Below are 23,435 nucleotides of genomic sequence, written 5' to 3'. Positions count from 1 at the left end.
CACCCAGGTCCTCGCCAGCAGGAGGCCCATCTCACCCTCTCACGTCGCCAAGCAAATCTCCATACTGAGATGACTCAGCACTACCTTGCCCCCTGCCCAGCACGTCCCCATTCCCAGAAGGATCAGTGCCCCCTCGCGCATAGCTGCTCAAGAACCTGTCACTGGAAGAGTCAGCGCCGCCCCTCAGACCACGCCACGAACTCCAACTGCCAGAGGAGCCAGAGCCACACCTCAGACTGCCCTGCAAACTCCAGGAGCCAAGGGAGCCAGTGCCAAGCCTCAGACTGCTCCGCAAGCTCCAGATATTACTGAAGGAACCAACCCCAGAGCCACAGAAAACCACCGGGCCCTCATCACCAGATGGTCCAGCACAGCCCCCCGAATCCATCCTGCAGGACACTGCCAACGGCAGATCTCACGCTCCAGCAGCAACCTCCCAGGCAGCAGCCACTCCTAGAAGGACCAGCAGTGTCCCAACAACCCCCGAGCCGGACCGTGTCTCTCCGACCACTAGTAATGCCAGCATCCCGCCAGAGATCCCGCCCCAGCACCCAACCGAAGGGAATGGTGACTCACGAGATAGTCTGCAGGTCAACCGTGCAAGCGTTGAGTCTGCATCAGATGAGGTCGAGGACCTTGAGGGCCAGCAGCCGGTGGAGAGGGCTGCCACTCCGTGGCAGACTGCCAGGACCGAGGAGCTACAAGCGACAGCTTCCTTTGACGAATTCAGCCTCCTCGTAGACAGGCTCACTCAAGAACTGTCTGTGGAAACCGCTCCCAGGAGACGTCCCAGCCAGGAAAACGCCCCACCTGCCCACAGAACGCCTGTTCCAAACCTCAACACCACCACCAGGGGAGCCAGAAGGAGAGGTGCCAACCGCCGCTATGATTCAGCAGTGGCTTCAAGGATCCAAAAGCTGTACCGGGCAAACCACTCCAAAGAGAGCCATGAGAGAGATCCTTGACGGGCCCTCGCCCTACTGCACAATCCCATCTGAGCGCCTTTACAGCTACTTCAAGGATGCATTCGACCACACAGCCCAGTATGGCGCGCTGCGCCCAGAGTGCCTCTGCCCCCTGCCCCATATCGACGAAGCAAGTGCCCTGGAAACTGACTTCATGCCCAAGGAAGTGTTGGCCAGACTTTCATAAACAAAAAACACAGCTCCCGGGAAAGATGGCATCCGCTACAGCATCCTGAAAAAGTGAGATCCCGTCTGCCTGGTCCTCGCCACGCTCTTCAACCAGTGCAAGCAATTCTGCCGGACTCCCAGCTCCTGGAAGAAGGCCATGACGGTTCTGGTGTACAAGAAGGGTGAGCGGGATGACCCCAGCAACTGGAGGCCCATCTCCCTCTGCTCCACGATGTACAAGCTCTATGCCAGCTGCCTGGCGTCAAGGATCACAGAGTGGTTGGTGTGCGGGGGGACCATCAGCTCCACCCAGAAAGGCTTCATGTCCTGCGAGGGCTGCTATGAACACAACTTTGTCCTCCAAACCATCATCGAAATGGCCAGAAGGGCACGGAGGCAGTGTACGGTAGCATGGCTCGACCTGGCCAACGCCTTTGGGTCCATGCCCCACTACCACATCTTTGCCACGCTCCAGGAGTTTGGGATGCCAGAGAACTTCCTCCATGTGATCCAAGAGATGTACGAGGGACGCAGCACCACCATTTGCTCGGTCAAAGGGAAGACCACCGAGATCCCGATCTGGAGCGGAGTTAAGCAGGGCTGTCCTCTCAGCCCCATCATCTTTAACCTCGCCATGGAGTCATTGCTGCGAGCGATCTCCAAGGGCGCAGATGGCTTCAACCTCCACGGTGAGAGGGTGAGCGTCCTGACTTACGCGGATGACCTGGTCCTGACCGCAGACATCCCAGAGAACCTCCAGCGTATGCTAGATGCCACCAGTCGAGCTGCCGATTGGATGGGGCTCTGCTTCAAAGCAAAGAAGTGCGTATCCCTCCACACAGATGGCAGCAAAATGGACTCGGTGCAGGCGACAGAATTCCAGATCCAGGGCGAGCCCATCATCCCCCTGGCAGAGGGGCAGGCCTACCGACACCTCGGCACACCGACGGGTTTCCGTGTCTGACAGACACCCGAGGACACCATCCAAGAGATCCTACAGGATGCCGCCAAGATCAACACCTCACTGCTAGCACCGTGGCAAAAGATAAACGCCCTGAACACCTTCCTGATCCCCCGCATCTCATTCATCCTAAGGGGATCTGCCGTGGTAAAGGTACCCCTGAACAAGGCAGACAAGATCATCCAGCAGCTGGTGAAGAACTGGTTATTCCTTCCCCAGAGAGCCAGCAACGAGCTGGTCTATATCACCCACAGGCATGGCGGTGCCAATGTCCCCCGCATGGGTGACCTGTGTGACATCGCGGTGATCACCCACGCCTTCCGCCTGCTGACGTGTCCCGATGCCATGGTAAGGAGCATCGCAGCAAAAGCCCTCCATGACGCAACACAAAAGTGGATTGGTAGAGCCCCCTCCAACCAAGACACCGCCAGCTTCCTGAGCGGTTCCCTAGATGGCGAATTTGGCCGAGACGGGGCGACATCACTTCACTGTGGTCCCGCGCCCGCAATGCCGTGCGCCGCCTGGGGAAGCGCATCGGCTGCCTCTGGGAGTGGTGCGAGGAGCGCCAGGAGCTGGGAGTCCTGGTGCCGCAGATCAGGTCTGAGGACAACACCATCATCACCCCGAGCGCCAGGGGCCTGCTGGAGAGTACCCTGAAGGCAGCCATCCATTCGCTGTACATAGAAGCCCTGAAGCGTAAGCCAGATCAAGGAAAAGCCTTCAAACTGACCAGCAAGTGGGACGCCAGCAACCACTTCCTCGCCCCGGGCAGCTTCACCCGCTTCGCCAACTGGCGGTTCATCCACCACGCCTGGCTCAACTGCGTCCCGCTCAACGGAGCCTTCCGCCACGGGAACCGAGACAAGCGTGGCAGGAAGTGTGGCTACTCCAACGAGACCCTGCCCCACGTCCTGTGCAGCTGCAAGCCCCACTCCAGAGCCTGGTAGCTGCGCCACAACGCCATCCAGAATTGCCTGGTGAAAGCCATCGCACAGCGCCTGGGGGAGGTCGCCGTGAACTGCGCCATCCCCGGTACTGACAGCCCGCTGCGACCCGACGTGGTTGTCACCGACGAGGCCCAGAAAAAGATCATCCTCGTCGACATCACGGTCCCCTTCGAGAACAGGACCCCGGCCTTCCGAGAAGCCCGAGCTCGGAAACTGGAAAAATACGCCCCTCTGGCCGACACCCTGAGAGCAAAGGGCTACGAGGTGCAGCTGGATGCCCTGATCGTCGGAGCCCTGGGTGCTTGGGATCCCTGTAACGAGCATGTGCTGCGGACCTGCGGGATCGGTCAATGCTACACACGGCTCATGCGGCGCATCATGGTCTCGGACACCATCCGATGGTCCAGGGACATCTACATCGAGCACATCACTGGCCACCGACTGTACCAGGAGGAGTGAGCCGGTACGACATTGTGCACCCACTGTGGGAAAGGGACTGAGAGGCTTTCCCCATTGGACCGTATGAACTGGAACCATAAACCCACTGAACATTAAATCCCACCAAATGAGGGTAGACCCATCCCCACCATCGTATCCACTCACTATATTCCGCACCTGAACATAGCCGTTATGTGGATAACTTACCCCCATATCTCAATGTCTGTACTCTGACCGGTTAAACTTTTACCCCCAGACAGGGAGATTGCAGATTATTATGTAATCCTTACTCCACCAGCTCCTAAATCGAATTTCGCACCCCTTGATAATCTGTACCTTATCCCCTGACAACCAGAAACTTCTATGCTTGAACTTTGCACCGTTTCTTATTTCAACATTATCTTAATAAAATTACATCCTCATTATGTCCCCACCTTCAACACTGATTACCACACTCTTCTTCTTTTCCTTCTTCACACCTTGTCCTCCTGTGGCATCTGTGATTCAGTCCTCTCCTGGGTCTCTTACTTCTCAAATTGCTCCTTCAGCATATCCTTCAGAGGATTCTCCTCACCCCTCCTCCCCCAAACTTTCTGTGGTGGTTCAATTAGGCTCAATCCTTGGTCCCCTTCTCTTCACCTTCTACACCTTATTTCTGGGTAATCTCATCCACAAACACAAATTGAATTACCATCTCTTTGCTGATGACTCACAGACCTACCTCTATATTCCAGACCTGTCTCCTTCCATCCAAACTAAAATCTCAGCCTATCTTCATGACATCTCGTTGTGGATACCTAGTCATGAGCTCAAGCTCAACATGAGAATTCCTCATTTCTTTTCCACAAGTCCTCCATTCTTAGTCATTGAGGACAACTCCATCATCCTCCCTTTCATGTAGGCCTGTAATCTGGGCATCATCTTTGACTCGGGCCTCTCTCTAGATCCTCACATCCTGACTGTGTCTAAATCTTGATAATTCTTTCTGCATAACATCTCTAAGATATGCCCTTTCATCTTTATCTGCACAGATAAAACTCTCACCCAGGCTATCATCATCTCATGTCTCCATTATTGCAACATCCTTTCTTCCAACCCTGGCAAATGCAATCTGGCCCAACTCATATCCAGTCAAAATGCTGCTGCAGGGATCATTTTCCTAGCTCATTACTGTGACCAGGTCACACGTACATTTACATCCCCTCATTGGCTCTCCATTCTCCATCACATCAAATATAAGCAATTTGTCTTTTCAAAGCCTATCCCCGCCCTACCTACCATCTCTCACATGCTATTAAGATGTTGACTTCTGCCTCTGATTGTCCAATGATGCCAGCCTCAATGGCCAATTGTTAAATCTCAAAACAAGTACCTTTGTGCTTTCTCCCATTCTGCCTCTCACTCTTGATAGGAGTTCCCCATAAATATCTGCAATGCTACCTCATTGTCCTCAAAGTTCCTCCTTAAAACTCTCCAAAAAAAAAAAAACCCACAATTTTTTACAACAGTTACACAACTGCTGAAGTGTGAGTGCTGCCTGTCATGCTGACCAATATTGTCTCATTGTTTTCTTGTACTCTCCATCTATTTGTATGCACCCATTGTCTCTTGCCTTGTACTTAGATTGTAATCTCTTTGGGGCAGAACCTGTCTTTTTATTCTGTATTTGTACAGCACCTAGTAAGATGTGATACTGATCTGTGGCTGGAGCTTGTAGACACTAACACAGTACACATAATAAATAGTGACACTATCTGCATGCATTTGGGTACCATAAAAAATAAGTTGGATAATCATGGTCTGCTATGATATGACTTCCATAATTTCAACTGCTCGGTTAATAACAGTCATGAATCAGTCACAGAATGTCTTGTAACCAAACTGTAAGTTCTAATGTTGATTTTTTCCTAACTTAACATTAAAGCTACGAGAAGAAGAAGAAAAAACTTCTGATAGTATTTTGCTGTGAAACAGTTCAACTCTTTTTCATTTTGTTATTTGAAATAGTTGTTATAGATGGTCTGGTCTAATAGTCAGAGCAGGAGATAGGTCTAGTGGGTGGAGCAGGCATCTAGGCTGGGGAACAAAGCCAAGGGTCAGCGCCAGAGTCAACTCCCAGTAAGCCAGCATCAGGATCAGGAATCGAAGGTGACAGTCATAGCCAAGGTCAGATGCCAAATGCCAAAGCCAAGGGTCGAGCTGCAGTCAGGTCAGAAATCTGAGGCCAAGGTCAGAGCCAGGACTGTTCACTGGGGATTGGAGGTGAACATGACATGCTTAACTTTAAGCACAAGTCTCATTAAAGTCAAGAGCCTGAGTTCACAGGTTTAGGGCAAATATGTTCAAAGTTATAAAGCAAACCTTACATATTTTCTAATAGCATGGAATACAGACATTACAAGTGAGATTCATGCAGCAACTTTCAAGGATTTCATAGAGTCTAAACACTAAATACATTCTTATAAGGCTAATACCTATTTTGAGCAAAACTAACATACAGGTGACCTGGTCTGGTCTCTAGCTATGAGGTTGTCAGTTCTTAACTAAGGCCTGCAGCCTGAGCAAGAACTGGCATTTGGCCTGCCAGCATCACGGTTACACAACAAATCCATTAGAAAACACACATCCTGACTCTCTGTCCCTTACTTTAATATCTCACAAGACTTCCATAGGAGTTACACTACAACAAAAAAATAACAAGAAAGTTGAAGCTTATGGTGATGTTGCCGGCACCCAGTGCCGAGAGGCTGAACAACAGCTTGAGTGGTTCGTTACCCGGTGTGCTACACCCAATAATCACAACAGGGTGGAGAAGCAGAAAAGTTTATTTGCAGCTGCAAAAAGGTACAGGGAGAATAAAATCTCAAATCCTGCACACAGAGCAGGAAGTTACACAGGCTTTTATACATCCTTTTTCCCAGCATACTTATCCAATAGCAAGCTGCCCCAAGTATCCATATAGCCAGCCAATCCAGTTCCCAGCTAGTTCCCTGATTCTCTGTATCATTTGTTAAACTATACATAAAGCTGCTTTATTCAGCATTGTTCTTCCATATCTCCCCTGTTTGGCCTTGCTTAGTTTCAGGCAGTCTGACTCTGCAACATACTGTTGCAGATTCTCAGCATAACTGCTGTGTGTGCCTCCAGGCGGGGGGGCCAAGGACACTTGGGCCTAGTACGCAGAGCTGCTGCGAGTGCCTCCAGGCGGGGGGGCGGGGCAAGGACACCGGGGCCTAGTGCGAGGGGGCTTCATCGACACTCGTGGTCTTCCATCCCCTCGAGTTACCTAGTGGCCATGCCCCAGTGTTCCCAACAACTCCCCCCTTTGAGAACACGCAACAGCCTTGGCTCTGAGTTTTCTCACTTGGGCTACTTATTTTTTTACAATATGACTTTGCATAAGCACTTTGTGATAGCCCTGAAGAGAATGACTTATTAACTTTTGCAAAAGGGCCCTGACACATGATACCGCACAGCATAATACCAGTAATACAAGCAGTACAGGAAAGAGAAATTTCAATAGCAGGCTAAATAAAACACCAAGCCAAGACGACAAACCCCAGCCCGCTATTTGTGTCTTTTAAACAGTAGCTTTAGCCCGAGATCGTCACTAGATGAGGAGTCAGCAGGTTGGACGGTCGACTGTTCTGCTGACGAGGGGGCAGGTACTGCCTTCAGACGAGAGTGATGGATCCAGTTCTTGTGTCCCTCGATCTTTGCCGCTGTATGGGAGATTAGCAGGACGGTATAGGGTCCTTTTCACTTTTCCTGGAGAGGCTCGTCTTTCCAGGTGCGAACAAGCACAGAGTCACCGGGCTGTAAGGAGTGAACGGGAGAGTCCAAGGGGAGAGGCTGGGAATCCTTGGTATACCTGTGAAGAGACAAGAGAACAGCAGACAGGGAACACATATACTGTGACAAAAAAACATTACCCAACTCCCATTCCCCTGACAGAACCGGGGTGCCATTCATGGGCCATGCCCTTTCAAACATAATTTCAAAGGGACTGAGCCCTAATCTACCCTTTGGGAGAACGCGGATACGGAGTAGGACGAGGGGCAAAGCATCAGGCCATCGCAGTGAGGCTTCTTGGCACACTTTTGAGAGATGCCGTTTAAGGGTCTGATTGGTCCGCTCCACTACACCACTGGCTTGCGGTCTCCAGGGCGTATGGAGTTTCCAGGGGATTTGTAAGGCATGTGAGATGCTTTGAATGATTTTTGACGTGAAGTGTGTCCCGTTGTCAGATTCCATTCACAGGGGGAGTCCAAAGCGAGGAACGATTTCCCTAACAAACTTGAGGGCCACTGTCCTGGCAGTGCAGTTACGGCCTGGGAAGGCTTCTGGCCATCCGCTGAACCGATCCACTATGACAAGGAGATATTTGAACGCTTGGGTCCGGGGAAACTCAGTAAAGTCTATTTGCCACACTTGTCCGGGGCCCGGAGTGGGTTCTAGGGCAGCTGGTGGCACAGGATGTCCCGGTCGGGGGTTATTCTTTTGGCAGACTAAGCAGTCCGCTTGTACCTGGGCAGCCAGGGGTCGGAGTCCGGAAGTGATAAAGTATTTTCCCATTAGCTGGATAAGTGCTTCCCTGCCAGCATGAGTGGTTTGATGTAGTTTCTGCAGCACTGGCCGGATTAGGCCCTTTGGTAAGAGGACCTTCCCTTCTGGGGAATGGAGCCATCCCTCCTTTTCCCGGAGACTGAGTTTGTCAGTTAGCTGTCTCTCCTCCCCAGAGTACTGAGGGGTTGGAAGCTCCCCTCCTGATGGGATAAGGGCATGCATATGGGCGTTCTCAGTCTGAGGGGATGGCAGGGTGGCAGCATGCTTAGCCTCTCTATCTGCCCGGGCGTTACCTCTGGCCACATTTTGATCCTCCCTTTGATGGGCTTTACAGTGTACCACCGCCACTTCCGAGGGGAGTTGTACGGCTTCTAGGAGCCGGAGGATTTGGGGCCCGTGCTTGACTGGGGAGCCTTGGGCTGTCAGCATTCCCCTTTGCTTCCATAGGCCAGCATGAGCATGCAGCACACCAAAAGCATACTTTGAATCAGTAAAAATGTTGACCCGCTTTCCTTTTGACAGTTCAAGTGCACGGGTCAGGGCTATCAGTTCGGCAAGCTGGGCAGAGGTCCCAGCAGGCAAACCTTCAGCTTCCACAGTGTCATGGAGGGTCACAACAGCATAACCCGCCCTCCTTTGCCCATCTATTACAGTACTACTACCATTAGTGTACCACTCATAATCTGCATTTGGGAGAGGTACATCCTTTAAATCCGGACGGCTGGAGTACTGGACATCTATGATCTCTAAACAGTCATGTTTCTGTTCCTCTGTTTCTGGCAAGAGAGTGGCTGGGTTAAGGGAGGGGCAAGGCTGTAGGGTGACTTCAGAGTTCTCTAACAGCTTAGCCTGGTACCGAGCAATCCGAGCCTGGGTAAGCCAAAGCCCTCCCTTTGCATTCAATAAGGCTCGGACCATATGGGGAGTATAGATTTGCATAACCCCTCCCAATGTTAGCTTCTCGGCTTCCTCAAGCAATAGGGCAGTAGCTGCGACCGCCCGTAAACATGCCGGCCAACCCTTTGCAACCTGATCCAATTGCTTAGAAAAATAAGCCACAGGACGCTTCCATGCTCCTAACAGCTGTGTGAGCACTCCTAGGGCCACCCCCCTTCGTTCATGTACATACAACTGAAACGGCTTAGAGAGATCTGGCAGGCCCAGAGCCGGGGCTTCCATCAATTTTCTTTTCAGGATTTTAAATGCCCTGTCAGCCTCTGGGGTCCAATAGAAGGGGTCATGATCTGCTCCTTTTACACAGTCATACAGGGGTTTAGCCCACAGTCCAAACTCTGGGATCCATATCCTGCAAAAGCCTGCCATACCCAGAAATGCCCTGAGCCGCTTACGGTTACTTGGGGTAGGAACTTGACAGATAGATTCCTTTCTTTTGCTTGAAAGCTGACGCTCCCCTTGCCTTAGCTGTAACCTGATCCCTCTCCACCTCAGACAACAGGGTTCTCAGGAGGATATTACAGTCGTCTCAATCGGTTTGTGACTACTGAGGCACCCCTCAAAGACTGAAATAAACCTGCTTGGGTTGGTGGAAAACTCTCCTGCCTGTGCTTTGAAAGCAGCCAAATCCACAGGATTAAAGGGCACATGAGTATAAACCTGCATAGTTGTGGCAGGACGCCTGTCTGATCCAGACCGGGCGACTTTAGTTTCAGTGATTAAGGGGTATAGGCCAACCATTGGGGACTTACAAGGTGTGGGTGTAGGGGCCGAAGGGGACACCGGCTCTGCCATTACAGTGGGGGTGGGGGTCTGGAGACTAACATTAGCTGCTACCGAACCAGTCGGAGTCAGATTACAGCGCTGTAAAATATCTGGTCGAGTACATAAAGTCAGAAACAAATGCGCATACATATGTTAATTCCATTTCCTTGTTCTCTGACAGAACAGGAGTAACTGAAGGATCGTGTTGTAATTAATTGACCCTCCTGGTGGCCACCACTCCTGGTCCTCTAGTTGATATTGAGGCCAGTCAACTGTACAGAATCATTTTAATTGGCTCTTAGTCATCGGATCCGCACCAAATACCTTCCAGTTTGCTAGAATGCACTCTAGGGGCGTACACCGTGCCCTAACCTCTGAGCTCTGTCCCTGTCCCATACCTACAGGGTAACTCTGGGCGTCCCCAGGTTCCAACAGAGCATATAATCCGGATTTTAAAAGGATCCTACCTTATCCAAGGGACCGGTTCTTCACCGCCGTCCTGTAGCTGCTCCTCCCCCACGTCTAAGGGACCGGTTCTTCACCGCCGTCCACAACAGCTTCTCCACTATATGAGTGCGTTGCACCGTTGTGCCCTCCGGGGTCGATCAAATCGTGTCTCCTCCGAGGCCCCCGATGAACTCACCGGTGCGCGCTGGGCGTCGGTTCTCGCCGCAATCCTTGACCTCCAGGAGGGGTCCGGGCAAGGCTAAATTGCAGCCTCGTCGCCCACCCAGGGACGCCAAAAGCTGTTGCCGGCACCCAGTGCCGAGAGGCTGAACAACAGCTTGAGTGGTTCGTTACCCGGTGTGCTACACCCAATAATCACAACAGGGTGGAGAAGCAGAAAAGTTTATTTGCAGCTGCAAAAAGGTACAGGGAGAATAAAATCTCAAATCCTGCACACAGAGCAGGAAGTTACACAGGCTTTTATACATCCTTTTTCCCAGCATACTTATCCAATAGCAAGCTGCCCCAAGTATCCATATAGCCAGCCAATCCAGTTCCCAGCTAGTTCCCTGATTCTCTGTATCATTTGTTAAACTATACATAAAGCTGCTTTATTCAGCATTGTTCTTCCATATCTCCCCTGTTTGGCCTTGCTTAGTTTCAGGCAGTCTGACTCTGCAACATACTGTTGCAGATTCTCAGCATAACTGCTGTGTGTGCCTCCAGGCGGGGGGGCCAAGGACACTTGGGCCTAGTACGCAGAGCTGCTGCGAGTGCCTCCAGGCGGGGGGGCGGGGGGGGCAAGGACACCGGGGCCTAGTGCGAGGGGGCTTCATCGACACTCGTGGTCTTCCATCCCCTCGAGTTACCTAGTGGCCATGCCCCAGTGTTCCCAACAGTGATGTGGGATATTGTTTGCTAAAAATCTCAGGTTCATGACCTCTTATGTCAGTAAGTTTGCAGGCAAACCAAGTGAGTTAACACACCAGGTTTGAGTGAGATGGAGGTGTAGAATATTTGGGGTTCAGCAGAGTGGCATACCTTGTTAGAAGCCAGAATATGCTTAGTAAGTAAGATACTATGGATGTGTGTTTCTGGAAGGCATTAATGAAATACTTTAATCTGAGATGTCAAATTTCATTGCACACACCAAAAAAGAAAATTGAGGGAGGCCTGCTCACAGCAAGGCCTGTGTTTAGGGGGAGGGATAGCTCAGTGGTTTGAGCACTGGCCTGCTAAATCCGGGGTTGTGAGGGGGGCCATTTAGGGATCTGGGGCAAAAATTGGGGATTGGTCCTGCTTTGAGCAGGGGGTTGGACTAGATGACCTCCTGAGGTCCCTTCCAACCCTGATATTCTATATTCTAAGTAATGGTACAAGATAATAGATGACTTTTATTTCACAATTTAACATCTTAGTTACATTTTTAAAATAATGATAACAGGTATAGGAGAAAACTTGGGAGACAAAAGTAGAAGGTTAGATATAATTCAGGCTACAGTGGATAAAAAGTTTGAAATCTGCACTTTAAGATTGCAAGTGGCTTAGAGGTAAATTGAAAAAAAATGGACATAACAGTTGATGGACATGATGTTATCCAAAGAATACTAAGCACTGTAAAGCACTGAGAAACCAAACTGATGACCTGGAAATAAATTCAGATTAAGAAATATAAGATTGATTCCAGTTCCTGAAGGCAGAGAGACAGAAGAAGTTGAAATATATTTTTCATAGAGTAGTGGGTAGTCCAGGAAAAGATAACCTTGAAATCCATTTAAGATATGAATTAACTTGTCTTATTTTTCCTATGAAAGTCAATTATACAACATCCTGAACAATGGGGTAAGCTTCAGAATGATGAGCAATTTTGAGAGACATCAAAATCCCACTCTAGTTTTCAGTGTTCAAGAATTTTATTTTTGCTTTGATGTTTTTAGTAGTGAATACAGATTAGGTAGTAAGTGGGCTGTGAAAATCTTTGGGGTAGGGTAGAATAATGATAATATTTTGCTGTCTTTTAGCTCTATACTCTGTCTGTGTATTATATATATTCCTTACTAAAATAAAGTGTATGTGCTCATATCTATAGGTTCTAACTAAATTTTTTATCTGGATAGCAGACAGTCCTTTAGAAAACAAATGGATTTATCATTGTTAAATCCACAACCCACTCCTTCTGCAAATCTATCAAGATGAACTTCTGCTGTGATAACTACAGAAAATCATCCAACCAATAAGGTAGAGGTTGTGCAGCAGTCCAGGACAACTGATTTTATTTTTATTTTTTTAAAATCATCAGATGATTGGAATCACAAGTTTAAGCAGGCTCTGAATGAGCTCTCCCCTGACAGCGAGTGATGAGTTAGTGAGACAGTTAGAGATGGAAAAGGCTTCAGAACCAACCTGTATTTACATGAACACTCCCACTCTGTCTAGGTATGAGCAGACAGTGCTGTGTTGCCAAAGTGACCAGTTTTGGCTGGTGTTGAATTACTAATCACTTTAGTTGGCACTCTCGTCGCATGGTACCCCAGTAACAAATGAGTGTTGCGGGAATACGGAATCAGTCAGTGCTACACTCAGCTGATACGGCAACTCCTGGTGTCGGACACCATCAGGTGGTTAAGGGACATCTATTTAGAACACATCACCGGACATCAGCAATACTAGGAGAGATGTGCTGGAGTGCCATTGAGAAGTGAAGTCAGGAAAGTAACTGAAATACTTCTCTGATGGATCGTATTTACTGAGGGACAACCTATCCTAAATTCTCAGTTACTGATGGACAATCTGCACTCATTGCTATATTTACTTTCCACAACCTACTCTTAGTATAACCTTTTATGAGTGATGAGCCTGAATATTTGGATGCTAACACTTTTAACTGTATCACTGAATTTATTAATCCTAATTTGGGATATGCAGCTTATGTACTATATGTATTTTATGATTTTTAAACCAAACTTTGTACTTTTGTATAATTTAATACCCAGATGTAAGCCACTCTTTCCTTAACCTGTGTATTAGATAGTTTTAACATGAGCTTTAATAAAAAAATTAAATTTTAATGCAGGGGTAATGAAATGTTGTTATTCTTATTGAATGAGTAAAGGGCAGCAGAACTGTACTTAGCCTGTCCTGATTGAGGCGGTCATCCTCAACTGAACTGAACTTGCAAGGCAGGGGACTCGATCAGACCCTTGTGAAGGGTGAGAGGGGGTGGGCTCATGCCCAGAGGTGTGGGCTCTGCCTAAGAGTCCTAGGCATTGTTTAACCTGCCCTTCCCCGCTGTTCAAAGGCAGAGCTAATTAAGGCTCCATTTGTTAAGTGATCACTAGAGCTGAAATCCTCAAATGCTGTGTGACAGCGTTTCTGCCCAGCCTGCCTCAGCAGTGAGATTCCCCCACTAAGAGCTGAAAATCACTGAGAGCTGTGTGGAACCTCAAGTGAGTGACCGACACAGATCACAGGGAAGAGGCAAGTGGCAGCAGAAAGTGACAATGTGCATCTGTGACAGACAGCGGGGCGGCTGGCAGAGTGGTTGGTAAGAGAGCCAACGGAGCAGGGCAGCACAGAAGAGCAGTAAGCAGTTTGGCAGGGCAGCTGGTGGAGCTGCAAGCGGCCATCAGGGCAGCAGGCAACCTATGCCTGAGCAAGTGCCCATGTGGTAGGGCAAGCAAGGTGCCTTCCCCTTTTCCCCTCCCCCCGACCACAGGGGGAGGTGAACTCATGCAGATGCACCTCTGAACTTGAGTCTTCACTGACCAAGGACGACAATTGTGAGTGGGGTGGGGTGGAGGGAGAAGGGAGGGACACATTAAAGGAACTTTTGTTTGTTGGGCTCAAGAACCTGAGGCAGAAGACACTGGAATTGCTGTTTTGCTCATGGTTTTATGTTTGTGAATCTTGCTTGTGGCATTTTTCCAAACTAATACCTGTTTACTTCCCTCCCATAGACGGCACATGAACTGCCAGCTGGGGCAGGCTAGCCCCCCGCCCCAGAGTGCCAGCTGCGTGTGGTCGCAGAGCCCCAGAGCTCCGGGAGGGCAGACGGTGCGGCCTCAGCTCCAGCTGGGGCCACCACACCGGGGCACTGGAGCCGCACGCAGAGTGGGAAGCAGGAGGGGGCGCCTGGGGGCAGAGCATGGGCTAGTGTTGCCAGGTGTCCAGTTTTTCACTGGAACGTTAGGTCGAAAAGGGAACCTGGCAGCGTCCAGTCAGCACAGCTGACCGGGCACGAAAAGGCTACTTGGCCACAGTAACTGGCCTTTGCCACTGTGGGGATAGGAAGAGCAGCAGCTGTGGCTGGAGCCACACAGAGAAGCTTCTCTCTGCTCAGCTGCTGAAGCCTGACGAAGAGCAGTGGCTGGCTTCCAATACGGGCTCCAAGAATAGATGTTGCCAGCTGGGCGGAGGGGGAGGCTCTTGTCTGCTCTCCCAACCCGTGCCCCCATTGCTCTGGTCCCTCACTCCAGAGACCAACGCCTCCTCACCCCCTTGCTCTGGGGACCAACCCCCACCATGTCCCACTGTGCCCCAGCCCCCCTTTCTGCCTCACTGTACCCCGATTGGACAGGCAGGTAGGCTCCACATCAGCTCCTCCCAGCCTGGCTTTGTAGGCAGGAGGTGAGTCTCAGGAGAAGGGGGCGTGCACGGGGGGGAGGGGAGCTGGAGAGTGAGCAACGGAGGGAGGGGGGAGAGGAGTGTGCAGGTGGTAGGGCTTCGGGGAAGAAGCGGAGCAGGGGGTGGGGCAAGGGTGTTCAGTTTTCAGCAGTTAGAAAGTTGGCAATAGCCAACATTTTTAGAGTCCCCGCCCCAGTGATACTTAGACCTCATGGTTCAGGAGTCAAATTAGCGATCAGCATTACCCAAAAGAGCCACAGGAGTGTGAATTCATTGTTCTGTTTACTATTATATATATATTATTCTCACAGCAAAACAACTGACCAAATATTATTATTATTTATCAACTACAATTGGTTAATAACATAGTAAAAGTATCCTCAAAAATTAAGGAAATTAGTTAGGGAAGTGGATTGGACTGAAGAACTTATGGACCTAAAGGCGGAGGAGGTCTGGGATTACTTCAAGTCAAAGCTGCAGAAGCTATCGGAAGCCTGCATCCCAAGAAAGGGGAAAAAAATTCATAGGCAGGAGTTGTAGACCAAGCTGGTTGAGCAAGCATCTCAGAGAGGTGATTAAGAAAAAGCAGAAAGCCTACAAGGAGTGGAAGATGGGAGGGATCAGCAAAGAAAGCTACCTTATTGAGGTCAGTACATGTAGGGATAAAATGAGAAAAGCTAAAAGTCAAGTAGAGTTGGACCTTGCAAAGGGAATTAAAACCAATAGTAAAAGGTTCTATAGCCAGATAAATAAGAAGAAAACAAAGAAAGAAGAAATGGGACCGCTAAACACTGAGGATGGAGTGGAGGTTAAGGATAATCTAGGCATGGCCCAATATCTAAACAAATACTTTGCCTCAGTCTTTAATGAGGCTAATGAGGATCTTAGGGATAATGTAGCATGACAAATGGGAATGAGGATATGGAGGTAGATATTACCATATCTGAGGTAGAAGCGAAACTCGAACAGGTTAATGGGACTAAAACAGGGGGCCCAGATAATCTTCATCCAAGAATATTAAAGGAATTGGAACATGAAATTGCAAGCCCATTAGCAAGAATTTTTAATGAATCTGTAAACTCAGGGGTTGTACCGTATGACTGGAGAATTGCTAACATAGTTCCTATTTTTAAGAAAGGAAAAAAAGTGATCCAGGTAACTTACAGACCTGTTAGTTTGACATCTGTAGTATGCAAGGTCTTGGAAAAAAATTTGAAGGAGAAAGTAGTTAAGGACATTGAGGTCAATGGAAAATGGGACAAAATACAACATGGTTTTACAAAAGGTAGATCGTGCCAAACCAACCTGATCTCCTTCTTTGAGAAAGTAACAGATTTTTTAGACAAAGGAAAAGCAGTGGATCTAATTTACCTAGATTTCAGTAAGGCGTTTGATACCGTGCCACATGGGGCATTATTAGTTAAATTGGAAAAGATGAGGATCAGTATGAAAATTGAAAGGTGGATAAGGAATTGGTTAAAGGGGAGACTAAAGCAGGTCATACTGAAAGGTGAACTGTCAGGCTGGAGGGAGGTTACCAGTGGAGTTCCTCATGGATCGGTTTTGGGACCAGTCTTTTTATTACTGACCTCAGCACAAAAAGTGGGAGTGTGCTAATAAAGTTTGCAGATGATACAAAGCTGGGAGGTATTGCCAATACAGAGAAGGACCAGGATATCATACAGGAGGATCTGGATGACCTTGTAAACTGGAGTAATAGTAATAGGATGGGTTTCTGAGTAGCAGCCGTATTTGTCTCTATTCGCAAAAAGAAAAGGAGTTCTTGTGGCCCCTTAGAGACTAACAAATTTATTTGAGCATAAGCTTTTGTGAGCTACAGCTCACTTCACAGTGAGAGGTGTAAGGTCATGCAGTTAGGGATTAATAACAAGAATTTTAGCTATAAGCTGGGGACGCATCAATTAGAAGTAACGGAGGAGGAAAAGGACATTGGAGTATTGGTTGACCACAGGATGACTATGAGCTGCCAATGTGATATGGCCATGAAAAAAGCTAATGTGCTCTTGGGAGGCATCAGGCGAGTTATTTCCAGTAGAGATAAGGAAGTGTTAGTACCGTTATACAAGGCACTGGTGAGACCTCATCTGAAATACTGTGTGCAGTTCTGGTCTCCCATGTTTAAGAAGGATGAATTCAAACTGGAACAGGTACAGTGAAGGGCTGCTAGGATGATCTGAGGAATGGAAAACCTGTCTTATGAAAGGAGACTCAAGAAGTTTGGTTGTTTAGCCTAACCAAAAGAAGGCTGAGAGGAGATATGATTGCTCTCTATAAATATATCAGAGGGATAAACACCAGAGAGGGAGAGGAATTATTTAAGCTCAGTACCAATGTGGACACAAGAACAAATGGATATAAACTGGCCACTAGGAAGTTTAGACTTGAAATTAGATGAAGGTTTCTAACCATCAGAGGAGTGAAGTTCTGGAACAGCCTTCCAAGGGAAGCAGTGGGGCAAAAGACCTATCTGGCTTCAAGGCTAAGATTGATAAGTTTATGGAAGGAATGATATGATGGGATAGCCTAATTTTAGCAATTAATTTATCTTCAACTATTAGTGGTAGATATGCCCAATGGCCTGTGATGGGATGTTAGATGGGGTGGAATCTGAGTTACTACAGAGAATTCTTTCCTGGGTATCTGGCTGGTGAATCTTGCCCACATGCTCAGGGTTCAGCTGATTGCCATATTTGGGGTTGGGAAGGAATTTTCCTCCAGGGCAGATTGAAGGGGCACTGGGGGGGTTTTGCCTTCCTCTGCAGCATGGGGCACAGATCACTTGCTGGAGGATTCTCTGCACCTTGAAGTCTTTAAACCATGATTTGAGGACTTCAATAGCTCAGATATAGGTGAGAGGTTTATTGCAGGAGTGGGTGGGTGAGATTTGGTGGCTTGCATTGTGCAGGAGGTCAGACTAGATGATCATAATAATCCCTTCTGACCTTAATATCTATGAGTCTATGAGATTGGCTAATAATTAAATCACACAGTGTTTTAATTTCATGTGCTGCAAAGAGCCATAGGAGACACATTAAAGAGCTGCTTGTGGCTCACAAACTGCAGTCTGAATATCACAGCTCCACCCTCTCCTTACTTCTGAGGGACGGGGTGGAAGTGAGGATCTTTGTCCTCCCCATAACAAAGGTGGTTGGTAGAGGAGGTCAGGTCCTCCCACTCCACTGTGCTCCAGCCCAGGGCCTGTAAAAGGCAACAGGTTAAAGTATGCTGAAATGCCTTGAGGCTGCCTCCCTAGGCCACTTCCTAACATTCACCTTCCCACCAAAAACTTCAAAGTCTGTTAACAAGATAACAAAGGGGAGAAAATAAATGAACTTTAAGCTCGGCATGGCTCAGGAGGCAGTCCCTCCCTCCCAGCAAGAGGAGTCTGCAGCGCCCTTCTTCTGGTGCTCTCAGAGTAGGTCTCTCTCCCTTCCCTGTCTGCCCCCTTCTGAACTGTCTGACTCCCTTTTAAGCTAGTCCTCCAGCTGGAGCAGGTTCTGCAGGAGCAGGGGGTGGAATCAACTGGCCCAGAGCTGCTCCTTAACTCCATCAGTTCTAGTGTGGGTTTTATAAACCCCATCACAAGGATATTGTTACATTTTAACAATTATTTTTACTTTGTTATAACACATTGGATTATTAAAACTAAAAGAATTCATAAAAATACTTTTCATCATTTATTATTTCCATTTTTCATTTACCTTTTGCACATCACTCAGCAATACTAGATGGATTAGTTTAGGTTTTAATCTCCTTGTCTAGTTTACACGTATGAGCACAGTGGTGTTGAGTTTTAATTTGACTCATTGAGTAGAAAAAAGTTCTCCAGGGGTGAGATTATTCAAATTCTAAACATCAGAATTAAAGTCATTTCAATAATTTCATATTCTCAGTTCCTAAAATTCTGGCTTTTCCAATCCATTATAAAGTAACAAAAGAAACTACAGCGGCAAATTATTATATGAAAAGGAGGACAGAAAACATGTAAATCTTGCAAGTAAAGCAATCTACCAGAGATAACCATGCATATTTTAAAATATTTACAAATGTGGCAAGCAGCGAGCAGCTGCATCCAGTAGTTACAGCTCTCAGATGGAGAACAGACCATTTGCAAATACCAATCAGCATTTTCTGGGAGCTGCACGGTACGTATGCGATGGACATCCAAAGGAGAAGATACTCAATTACCACTCGTTATTACTCTAATGGGTAGATTATATGGAGATGAGAAAATAATATATCACTGACACTCTTCTAATCAAAAAGTTTGAAATATCCACCTACTAGCACTCAAAATGAAGAGGGCTATAAAGTGTTGAGAAACACAAGTGCTACTCTTCACATAATCAAGAGAGTCAGAACAAGAGAATATTTTAAGGAAGGAACATTTACTGGCACATTGCTTACATTTAACTAAAAGAATTTAAATGCCAAAGAGAGAGGGGACCAAAGAAAGAAAGAAAGCCTCAATAACTACTCCTGCAACTTTAACTAATTAGAAATCAGAAGATTGGCCATTCCACAGTTCAAATCTCTCTAAACAATGGAGAAGCAGCCTTCAATAAAGTATGGGCAAACATTTTACTACCAACTCATTGCTTTTAGCTGCCAAGGGATTGGCTGCTTTTAATTATTTTCTGGTTCCGCAAAGCTGCCCCGGAAGTGAATGGGGGATGTTATTTCAGAAAGAATTTTTTCACTGTTAAGAAAGAAGAATGTCCTAGCCTCTGTAATGGCCAACTCCTATGCAGCTCTCTACTTTGATTCCTGGTGCATGGGCCTCACCCACCTTTGCCCTGAGACCTCATAGTTCCATCTGAACTTTTGCCTTTTACGGTCATAGCAAAATAATGATAGAAGGGTTTGTTACACAGAAAATTAATCTGAATTAACTAAAGATGTGAATATGAAGTGGATTCATTAAACCACATTAAATCACTGTGTGGATACTGTTATTCAGAATTAAAGTGGTCTTAATTCAGTTTAGTTAAGATAAATTAAGATAAGGTCCACTGAGAGCCATCCACCTTCTAAATATTTTGTAAACAGTCAAGGAAAACCAAGAAAAAAATGTCTATCCAAACAAAGAACAGAATCTTGAAGGGATTTGGCACACAGACAAAGTTCATGGCATGAGAGACCCCCATAGGACACCATTTTCTGTATTAAAAGCTGTTCGGGTAACAATAAGCACATGGGCATGCCAAAGAACCTGAATGCTGTTGCCTCTTTTACTATCTGGATGCCTAGTGAAAGTGTGGGCCTCTGGGGTTATTTCAGCTGGAGCTTGTTGCTATTCAGTGATTAAAAGAGCCAAAACCATTGATGAGCAAGCCTCGGGGCTGAGAGCTGGGATGAGGACAGTGCTGCAGTGAAAGATAAAGAAGCGGCAGCAGCACAGAGGTTCTGCACTACCCAGTGAAATCACTAACAGCGGAAATCTGAAAGAGCTGGGCTCAGTGAGGGAACCTCAGAACATAGAATTGCAGAAGTGGCAGCAAGTGGCAAGCAGCAGTGGAGGCAAGCAGTGGAAGAGGTAACAATGGCAGCAGCCGTGCAGACATTATTTGACAAGCCCCCTTCCCGGGATGGGAGATGGACCCATGTGAAGGCACCTCTGAATTCTGGGTCTTCACTAAGGACAACCAATTGTGAGTGATGTGATGTGCAGCAGAGGAAAAGGGGATTGGCATGTAAAAGGGACAGCTGTGAGGACTTTTGCATGGCAAGGTGGGAAACTGAGGACACTGGACAAAGGACACTGTCCAACATACTTGGGGAGAGGGGGGTGTTTAATTGTGGTTACATGCTTTTGAAAGTGGTTGTTGTGTTTTCCCAAATTAATGCTTTCCCATTTTTAATAAAAGTTTTCTTTTGTTATACACAGACACAGTGCTTGAGAGTGGGCAAGTGTTGCCTCTTAGAGGCACCCAGGGGTAGTGTTTAATTTTCCCAGATTACTGGGTGGGGGCTCAAGCCATATCTGTTTTGGGCTGTTAAGAGGAACCCCTAGATATTGAACCCAGCCCTTGTCACTGCTGACTCTGTCTGGAAGAAAGGTTACACTTAGACACAATGTCCTTACGTATAATTAAAAAAACATAACATTTCATAGAAGGCCTTTAACACAGAGAGTCACAAAAAGCTTAGACTAGGTTATGTCCAGCCCTGTGCAAGGGAAGTGGAAAAGAAAGCACAAGGAACCTCATAAGACAGGAACTGGGCACCATCACAATCCTTGCACTTTCCTGAGCTCAAGGCAACAGTCACTAGTCCCCACAAATGAGGTAGAGAAGAACAGTCCCCCTCTCTGCACTCCACCCAGCAGAGCTGGTTTCACCAAAGGGGGAATATGTACACAGCATCCTCTCAGAGGACATACATGGTGGCTTCATCTCAGGTGTCATTGTGCTTCCTGGAGGTACTAGACCTGTGCCAATTTCCACATAGCCAATGTGTCACCTGTGCCCATAGACTGCACTTTAAGCCACAATTTAGCCCCTATATGGAGATGAATCCCCTACTATTCTGATCCCTTTCCTCATGCTGAGAAACCCATTATTCCATCAGCATGGGACTAAGGTACTTCTCAACAGGAATAAGTACATCAGAGTCTGGCCCTAAGTAATGCCAGCAAGAACTACCATATACCCAATCAGGTTTACTGCTCTAACACATTTGCACCTCAGCTGCAAAGTATTCCCCTATCTTCTGTTTCATGAACTAGCACAGATATGGACTGTGCTCTTCCATTATATGTTTCATTTTAAGAAATTCTACATAGCCTGTAGGTGACAGCCATCATCTTGGTCAGCACTGGGGATTAACCACAGCTGACCACCTGAATTACTGTAGCTTGAGCTAAAGAACCAGTCTCTCTATACGGGGCTGTAAAAAACCTCACCTCCTGTGTGGATGGGGCATGGAGGGGGACACAACACATGCTGACTGGTGGATTCCATTTGCACACAGAGGGAAGGCCTACACCCAGTATGTTGCGCAGGACAGCCCACCCCATTACATACAGTGCCATCAAAAACAAGCTTTACAGAAAAAAATCACAAAGAAAAAAACCCACTTAAATAAGCAACCCAGAGGAAATGACCTACCTGAAAAAAGACAATGACAGTGGCAAATCAAACAATCCAGTAATGGCTTAAGCCTGTTCCAACCACACTCCAACCGAAAAGTCATTGTTCTTTTTACTTGGATGTCAACAAAGGACCTAGATTCTGGGCTTTGAAAGATATTTCCTTAGCAGCAGGATCTGATTCACTAGCAGACTTGTCAAACAGTTTAGCTGGCAACCTTGATTGCTTCTGAGTCAGTAGCATGATTATGCAGCTCAGGGCAGGCTTATCTCCCTATATGCCAATTCCCTGGACAATGGCTGTTCTTTCTCATAAAGATAACTTGTAATACTTTTCTACAATTTTGACACCTTTCATCACAATAAAAACAACTGTTTTGTTTAAGCACATTTTCCAGAGAGGGATATAGATTTTTTCCATTTTCCTGATGACTTGCCATACTGCAATGAATCATGTTGTGTGTATAGTCAGTGCCAGATAATGCTGTAGCATGATTTAACAAAAAATAACTAATATAACTCATTATTTTTGTTAAACTTAATTCAGTATAACATCCGGTGAACTGGAAAAGGTGCAAATTTGATCAAGCACCGAATCAAATTCACACACTATATATAGGAGCTTTAGACAAATTAATGTATTATTTTCTCTAAAGAAGACTGTGCATATGTGCATTATATTGTTAGGGCAGGTGGTTGCAGAGAGCGCAGTATGTATAGTGTTCCAAGGTCTTTTTCTTAGCCCTGGTCTACACTACGAGTTTAGGTCGAATTTAGCAGCGTTAGGTCGATTTAACCCTGCACCTGTCCACATGATGAAGCCATTTTGGTCAACTTAAAGGGCTCTTAAAATCGATTTTTGTACTCCTCCCCAAGAAGGAGATTAGCACTAAAATCGACATCCCTGGGTCGAATTTGGGGTAGTGTGGATGCAATTCGATGGTATTGGCCTCCAGGAGCTATCCCAGAGTGCTCCATTGTGACCACTCTGGACAACACTTTCAACTCAGATGCACTAGTCAGGTACACAGGAAAAGCCCAGGGAGCTTTTGAATTTAATTGCCTGTTTGGCCAGCGTGGCGAGCTCATCAGCGCAGGGGACCAGGCAGTCCCAGAAGCGCAAAAGAGCTACAGCATGGACCGAACGGGAGGAACCGTATCTGATCACTGTATGGGGAGATGAATCCGTGCTATCAGAACTCAGTTCCAAAAGACGTAATGCCAGTATATATGCCAAAATCTCCAAGGGCAAATGTGAGGTGTTTACAATGCTCACAACTGCAGCGGTGACCAGAGTGGGCTCCCGCTTCCAGTGGTATGGCGTATGCGCGGGCAATCCAGGAAAAAGGGTGAGAAATGATTGTCTGCCATTGCTTTCATGGAGGGGGGGGGGTCCCTGACGAAATGTACCCAAAACCACCAGCGGCTACCTTGTCTGTTACCTCAGTTTTTTTAATTAATAAAGAAAGAATGCATGGTTTCAAAACAAT

The 23,435-nt window shown here is 47.3% G+C and overlaps 1 long non-coding RNA gene across 1 annotated transcript; it reads right to left on the bottom strand.

Annotated features, from left to right (window-relative positions):
- Positions 1–6,333: 6,333 nt before the first annotated feature.
- On the bottom strand, positions 6,334–22,126 carry LOC140907646 (uncharacterized). The gene is made up of 3 exons (XR_012157562.1): positions 21,965–22,126; positions 10,232–10,573; positions 6,334–7,350 (listed from the first exon to the last, which is right to left on the bottom strand). It is a non-coding gene; the product is annotated as an uncharacterized lncRNA (long non-coding RNA).
- Between the last annotated feature and the right edge of the window lie 1,309 nt (positions 22,127–23,435).

The sequence above is a fragment of the Lepidochelys kempii genome, chromosome 2 (assembly GCF_965140265.1).
Source record: "Lepidochelys kempii isolate rLepKem1 chromosome 2, rLepKem1.hap2, whole genome shotgun sequence".
Lineage (NCBI taxonomy): Eukaryota > Metazoa > Chordata > Testudines > Cheloniidae > Lepidochelys > Lepidochelys kempii.
The sequence above is the reverse complement of the archived record's forward strand: the minus strand, read 5'-3'. Positions and strand labels throughout refer to the sequence as shown.